The 8,267-nt window shown below is 43.6% G+C and overlaps 1 protein-coding gene across 3 annotated transcripts in view; it reads right to left on the bottom strand.

Annotated features, from left to right (window-relative positions):
• pde4cb (phosphodiesterase 4C, cAMP-specific b) overlaps window positions 1-8,267 on the bottom strand; it is a 114,755-nt gene that overhangs the window by 22,632 nt on the left and 83,856 nt on the right. The window lies entirely within an intron of this gene.

The following is an 8,267-nucleotide window of genomic DNA, read 5'->3' as shown; positions in this document are numbered from 1 at the left end:
CTTGCAAAATCTGTGTGTCTGCTTTGGGAAAAAACACACAACACACTACACATGTTAAAGATGCTAAGTGTAGCACATTTAAACATCAATCAATCAATCAATCAATCAATCAATCAAAATGAATAGTGATACCTTGGTATAATTACTGTAAACAAATGAGTCCATGTCTATCTCACAGCAGTGTTTCTGTACATTAAGACTACATTTCCCATAAGCCCCATGGCTTGATGGTCTGGTTTGTTTACAGTAATTATACTAATGTCTTTATTGCTGTTAAAATGCCACACAGCACTTTTAACAACAACACTGATATCACATATGCTGTTATATACATGTTATGTTAAAAAGCAGTGCAGATATGTGTTTTGTCTGATAGTCACATCCTTTAACACAGCAGACCTGTCCTGGGACGTCCTGCAGTAAAGTTTCTGGCAGCAGAGGCAGTGCAGCAGCATCTCAGCTCTGCAGACAGGGTTTATTTGGTTGTTTTGGGTGATAAACAAAACCAGATGATGCATTTTTGCCTCTTTTCCCACCAAGAAAAACTGGTGGGGAAAAGCCACAAATTCAAGTTTGAGTTCCTTTTCACACCCAACAGCCGAGAAAGTGGAATTTGTTTCAGTACAGATGAAAAAAACAACATTTACAGCATCATATTTACATTCTGTTTACCTCCCTGCAGTCTGCAGGCCGGCTGCTGCTCATAATGTCATCACATATCCATTCACACACTCGCGTGTCGGCATGCACAGGCTATCTCACACACACACACACACACACACACACACACACACACACACACACACACACACACACACACACACTCTGAAGCACTGTCGCAAACCTGAATGTTTATTTATCTATAAATAAACCTGACTTGACTGAAACACAAACTACAGTCCCACAGCGACCGTGAACGTTGCAAATACAAAAACAGTGCCGCATTTAATAATAGTACATCCAACTTTACATAATCATGTTCAACTTTACATCAACATACTATAAAGCCAGGAATCTCTGTCTGTATGTGTGTGTGTCCTTCACATATCTGGAGAACCGTTCGTCCGATCTACTTCACACTTGGCGGGTGTCCTGCTGGGGACCCGAGGACGTGCGGTGTTGGATTGGACACGCGACACGTTCAATATTAATAAACTTTGAATAAACAAGCGACCAGCGCTCTGTGCAGCAGCGGGGTGAACGGGCGCTGCACTAATACATATAATAACCAAACTGCCAAAGCAACCTGAACTGAAACAGCATGTCAGAAGCTGTTTCTGGAAGTCTGAGCCACAAGAGACCGTTAGGATCTGTATTTCCCTGAAACTTGTGAATGTCTGACATTTCAAAAATACTTGGGATTTCTGGGAAAAATGCTCGATCTTCATTACTTCTAACCAAAATGAGATATTCCCCTTCTGAAAAAGCACATAAGTCACCTAGTCTGACAAAGTGACTGAAAGCATCTGATCTGTGGCTGACAAAGAGCTTCACTAGGTTTTAGAGAAACTGAATGATGGACTTCAGGTGACATTTTCCTCCCAGAATGAACATGGGATATTTTGGAAAAACACATTTTCCAACATTTTTCCGCAATTATTATAAACCACTGATCGTCCCCAAAAACTTTTAGCAGGTCTGATTGCAGCGAGAGATGAGCAAGGCTACACACTACAAACATTAGGCAAAATCAGCCTGGGATACATTTAACCACACACACACACACACACACACACACACACACGTGTCTTACTCCAGGGCCGACCAGATGAAGGAGGAATCCTGTGCAGAGATATATGAGCAGTAATCCAGTCTGCTGAACACACTGAACACTGAACACTGAACACATGATGTTGGATGCTGACTGGTGGAGCGACGTCAGAGACACGCACAGGCTGCAGCTGGCAGCAGCAGATAACAGTGTGTGTGTGTGTGTGTGTGTGTGTGTGTGTGTGTGTGTAGAGATGTTGACTGGGGCCATAAGTTGGCCTGAACATCTGTTAGTGTTGATTGCCCTTCTTCACAACAGCTACACATACTCCTACATGCTGTATGGCCCATTATGTCTCCCTATATTAATAATAATAATAATAATAATAATAATAATAATAATAAATACATAATAATATTTAGAGCTTTAAAACAGTGCTACAAAGTACTTTACAGGATAAATGTAAAACAATAAATGAAATAAAAACATAAACGTGAGCAAATAAGAGATTTACCAATTTGTTTGGTCTTTCTCATGTTTTTTTTTTTTTTTTTAATGTCTGTTATATATATTTTGTATATGCGTCTGTATGTCATCACTAGATAATATCTTACATTTAAATATGTATGTACGATACATTTCCTTATGTTATGTACCTCTGTATTATATGTATGTTCTAGACTATGTTTGCTTGTATGTTTATGTAAGAAAAACTAAAAAATATTAAAGCAAACAAAAAAAGTGTTTACCAACGTGGTGAAGCTGGGTGTGGCTGGGGTCTGACCCGGGGTCTGACCCGGGGTGTGGCTGGGGTCTGACCCGGGGTCTGACCCAGGGTCTGACCCGGGGTGAACCCTCTCAGCCTTCCTGCTGTCTCAGTAATGAACCATCTCTCTCCTTTTTTGATAGAAAATGTTTTGAAGTCCATCCGGAGAGCGCTGCCTCAGTGTTGAGAAGCTGTTAGCGTTGAACAATGTTAACAATGTTAGTGTGAGCCAAAGTCTGTCCTCGCACTTCTCTACCACACATGATCATTCTGAATATTTACTCCACCTATACAGGGCTAACCCTCTGGCGGCCATCTTGGAGGTGATGTGTTTCTGTCTGTCTCAGCAGAATTGAACAGATGGTGAATTTCTGTCTGTTTTTGATCATTTCATCACTGATCCATCTGATTGATTTAGTGTTTAGATAATGTCAGCTTGTTAGCTAGCTAACCATAGCATCTGGTCCGCTAACATCACTGTGTTGTTGTTAACACATCTGATTAGCATACTGAACAAAACACATGAAAGTGTTTTAGGGGGATTTTTGCAGTCTGTTTGCTGTCTTGGTTCTCTGGTTGAAGAACTGTCACGCAAACGTTATTATGATTATGATTTTAAAGAAATAGCGACTCAAACAAAACAAAGGTAGCATATTCAGCGGACTGGCCCTTTAAAACAAACAGCGGCCGCCCAGCGCTGAAGGGGTTAAGGTCCCGGGCCCCGGGGCGACCCGGCGCCCGGCTCCCCCTCCGGTCCCGTATCGACCGCAGACTGTTTGGGCAGCGATTAGCTCTGTCCGCCCGGCCGGGGGGGAAATCCATAACATCTGATCAGCTTTAACATGGTTAGAGACTGGTGAGGAGGATCAAACCAGCACACACACACACACACACACACACACACACACACACACACACACACACACTCACAAACACACAGATACCGTGCAAACAACTTCAATACACTAACACACCACACATACAATCACTTGCATACTCACACACACACACACCCCATGCAAAAAATCACATGCACACTCACACATGTTGCACACACACACACACACACAATCATTTGCACACTTCCACACACACGCAATCTCACAAACACACACATACCATGCAAACAAGCAGTTGAACACACTAACACATCACATACAATCACACACACACACACACACACACACACACACACACACACACACACACACACACACACACACACGCAATCACTTGCACACTTACACACACAAACCATGCAAACAATCACTGGCATACATGCACATACACCGCCACACCGCATATACAATAACTCCCACAAACACACACACACACACACACACACACACACACACACACACAGGCAGTATGTGATTACGGCCCCAGCAGTAGAGAGCTGGTTTTGGCTTTGGCATCGACCTCAGAATCGAACAACCTTACATCACACCGCTACACAACCGGGCTGGTCACACACACACACACACACACACACACACACACACACACACACACACACAGTCTTTGCCCGGCAACAGGTCCTGCTGAGTGCTCCTCTAATCAGGTTCATATGGCACTAATTGGCGTCTTTTGGTAAACAGTGATGGAGTCCGGCGGTGAGGCAGATTCTGCCACTTCCTCCTCCAATTAGGCCTCGGCAACCCAGAGGCAGCCAATCACGTCGCTCGTCAGCAGGGCACAACGGGAGAGAAGGAAGAGAGAGAGAGAGAGAGAGAGAGAGAGAGAGAGAGAGAGAAAGAAAGAGGGGAAAGGGGTTTCTGGAAGTCTTTCTCTGCCTTTTTTGTTTGGTTTTCAGCTGTTTAATCCATGTAGTGCACTCTGAATCCTAGTTATTATTATTATTTATAAATATATAAATAGATATTAATAAATACATAAATATAAATAAATAAAATAAGAGATATTCCAAAAGATATTCCAAAACCAGTTTTCATCCTAATTCTAATCTTAACTCTAAACTCAACTCCTGATCCTGATCTAACTGTGCAGGATGTCCTCATCTCTCTATCCTTGTGAGGACATTTGATCCTTATAAGTATAGAAATACAACACACACACACACACACACACACACACACACACACACACACACCTTGCAATTCCTCTGTACTTCTCCTTCTCTTCTTTAAAACATAAAATTCACACGCACAAGCAGACACACACAGTTTTGTCCTATCTCTGCAGTTTTCATTCTCATCACTAAAACAAACACAAGTACACACACACACACACACACACACACACACACACACACAGCCACACTGGCCTGTTGACGTCAGCTGTGGTTTCCAGCCCGTCGCGGCCCTGCAGAGCCTCGATCGAGTGGCTCGTCGCCCTGCAATTATCCCCGACCCGCCGCGCCGCTCCGCTCCTCACCGCTCCGCCCCGTACCGCCCCGTACCGCTCCGCTTCGCTCCGCTCCGCTCCTCACCGCTCCGCCCCGTACCGCTCCGCTCCTCACCGCACCGCCCCGTACCGCACCGCACCACGCCGCTCCGCTCGCTGCCAAACCTGCAGCTCCGCTTCTCCGGCAAATAAGAGACTAGAACACAAAGGATGTGATCAAACCGGCAAGCCGTCGGGGGCCGCGGACTCAGTCGGATTCATCCGGACGGAGCGGAGCGACACTCCAGACCCGGAGCGGAGCGACACTCCAGACCCGGAGCGGAGGCGTCCTGCGGTTCGGCGGGTTGAGGCGTCGACTGTCAACAAGCGACATTTTGGGATCCGGTCCAGTCAACAAACAGCCTCTGTCTGGTCCTCCTTCCCTCACAGCCTTCTGTCACTCACAGTCTCAAATCCACACCAAATGTCAAACGCTGGTAAAAGTTGCCTTTGTCAGATAAATCCCTGATGTTCACCCGTCACACTGACCTGGTTAAAAAGTGTTTGGTCTTTGCCTGTAGTCAAACTTTTAAACTACAGTTCAAAACACTTTCTTGTAATTTAAATTCTGTTGCACTTCATGATGAATGACAAACTTCATCTATAAGTGAATGAGCAAGACTTAAATTAACACACAAAACAGCACTGAAAACGGGTAGAGTGACATATTTCTCTGAAAAGTGTATATTAATTATTTTGGCCGGTAAAAATTATTCTTGGCACGTATTTTTTTTGTTTACCGTCTCTTAGCGGTTGAGTCAAAAAGTTAATTTTGGCCACTGCACTGAACCGAAGCTCGTCAGCTAAACCCGAACCCGAACCCGTAATGATGTCATGGAAACGATTTCTCAAACCGAAAGTGAAGAAATTTGAAAACATTTGTCTCTCTCCAGTTTCCCTCACCGGCAGACTTCGTCAAAACCTCAGTGAGCCTCATCTCCACACGTCCAGCCCCGGATATACAGATGTCACAACACACTGGCGGGTCCCGGTGACCTCTGACCTCCTGGAGGGCGAGCTGAGCTGTGCGTCACGTCTCAGTGTGATGAAACGGGTCGAGGCCCCGCAGGATTGGCCAACCTGCTGGAACGCTGCCAGAGGTCAGAGGTGTTTTCTGAGCCGGCAGAAGGGATCGGCTGCTTTCAGATCAGATGAAACTACATGAGTCAGACCGATATATGGAGCTGATATCGGCCTTTAATGAAATATCAGACATCGGCCAGTCAGTGTCTCCAGCTCTGATATAGGGCTGGGCGATAATTCGATATTATCGTTTATCATCTTTCAGTGGAATCATATCGTGATGATATGAAGATGTTTTAATATCGTGACACACATTTCTGCTGTCTGAATTGATGATGACAAGCAAATTTTTACTTAAAAACTCTGATAAAATGAGGTATGGCAGGAATATTATTTGAATATTTCTGTTTTGTTTGACATCACACCTAACATCACCATTCGGTTCAATGAGATGAACATTAATTTGATTATTTAACGTGATTTTGCATACATGAACCATATCGTGATATATATTGATATTGAGAAAAATCCTATCATGATATTGATTTCAACCATATCGCCCAGCCCTACTCTGATATGACGGAGGTTCCTCCTGAACACAGATACAGAGAAACAGACCTGACATTTTCTTTGCACATTTTGTTTATTCATTTAATTGTTATTGTAAATGAATTCTTCATTAAAAGGCAGTAATGTCTTCCAGAGTTTCTCTACCATTGAATAGGTGTGGTGTCTGCCTTAAAGAGCTGCTGACACTAAAATAATTTCAGTGGAGAGTTTTAGTGTCCCATGATGGTCTGAACGCTGCTTCAGATTCTGGAGGAAACTCTGAATATCTATAAATACTGTTTGCCTAAACATAAAAATCAAACGGTGTGTTTTCCACTGAAGCTAAAAAGTGTCCAAAGCCCCAAAATGTGAGCACTCAGATCAGCCGGTAACACTCGGCGAGCTCCTGCAGCTTCACTGCGACGTGTCAGTGTGTCGTTCAAAGAGCTGCACATACATGACACATTTCACCACGGCTGTGTCACACGTGTTGACACGCTAAGAGCGAAACACCTCGACCTTCAGACCCTAAATCCTGCTTGATATCACCTTGGAGAAATATCATGTCAGAGCTCTAATTTATTGTACCGTGTTAATCTATCACATGTTGCACCAACCATTAAGAGCTATGACTGTTAATGGAGTCAGCAGTGCAAGTCTTCCTTTATTACAGAGTGGAGGAAAAACCCTAAATTCAGCCTTTTCAGTCCGACATAAATCTTTATTCAAATTCATTGCATACATTATAGTTAGTAGTATCAAACGGATATAAGTTATGTGAGGAATAAGGTCTTTTCAAGTCTTCTAAGGGGGGAAAAAAGCATAAATAAATGCTTTTCTGAAAATATAACAGATTTTTGTTCATATTGATGGTTGTTTGCCTGGAGGTTAAAGTTAACCCGGCTGTTCATTTATCACTACATGTACATCGCTGATTTTGGCTGTTGATCAGGCTGTTTTATTCCTTTGATCTTACAGCACTGTGTAACTTTAAGTGCTGTACAAATAAATGGCGTCAGTGTTATTGTTATTGTTGCGGAGGATTGATGAGCTGTGAGCCGCTCTTCTCTCTGGGTGAGTCAGTGTCCAGTTTACATCAGTGAGTTCTGCTGGGAGGGGAACACAGCGAGTCAGACTGAGGCTCAACAGTCTGACATCAAGCCTCAACATCACCATGAAGGATGGAGTGATGCTGATCAAACAAACAGTGAGACTGTGATGGGGGACCTGGGTCTAGACGGAAAAATGATCTCAGAATATTTTACTGTTCACAGACGCATAAGATGACGATATGACATGAGAGAATATGATAGGACAGGACAAGATAGGATAGAGTAGGAGGACAGGACAGGACAGGACAGGACAGGACAGGATATGACAGGACAGGACAGGACAGGACAGGACAGGACAGGATATGACAGGACAGGACAGGACAGGACAGGACAGGACATGACAGGATATGACAGGATATGACAGGACATGACATGACAGGACAGGACAGGACAGGACAGGACAGGACAGGATATGACAGCACAGGACAGGACAGGACATGAAATTACATGAAAGGATAGGTCATGACATTAAAGGATAGAACATGACATTAAAGTACATGAAAGTACATGAAAGTACATGAAAGTACATGACATGACATGACATGAAATGACATGAAAGTATAGGACATGACATTAAAGGATAGAACATGACATGACATGAAAGGATAGGGCATGACATGATATGACAAGACATGTCAACATATGACATAACATGGCATGACATGATCATGTCATGAACATGAACATGAACATGACAGGTTGT

Source organism: Centroberyx gerrardi, chromosome 9, assembly GCF_048128805.1.
Source record: "Centroberyx gerrardi isolate f3 chromosome 9, fCenGer3.hap1.cur.20231027, whole genome shotgun sequence".
In the NCBI taxonomy this organism is placed as follows: Eukaryota; Metazoa; Chordata; class Actinopteri; order Beryciformes; family Berycidae; genus Centroberyx; species Centroberyx gerrardi.
Note: the sequence above shows the minus strand (reverse complement) of the source record. Positions and strands in the feature narration are given on the sequence as shown.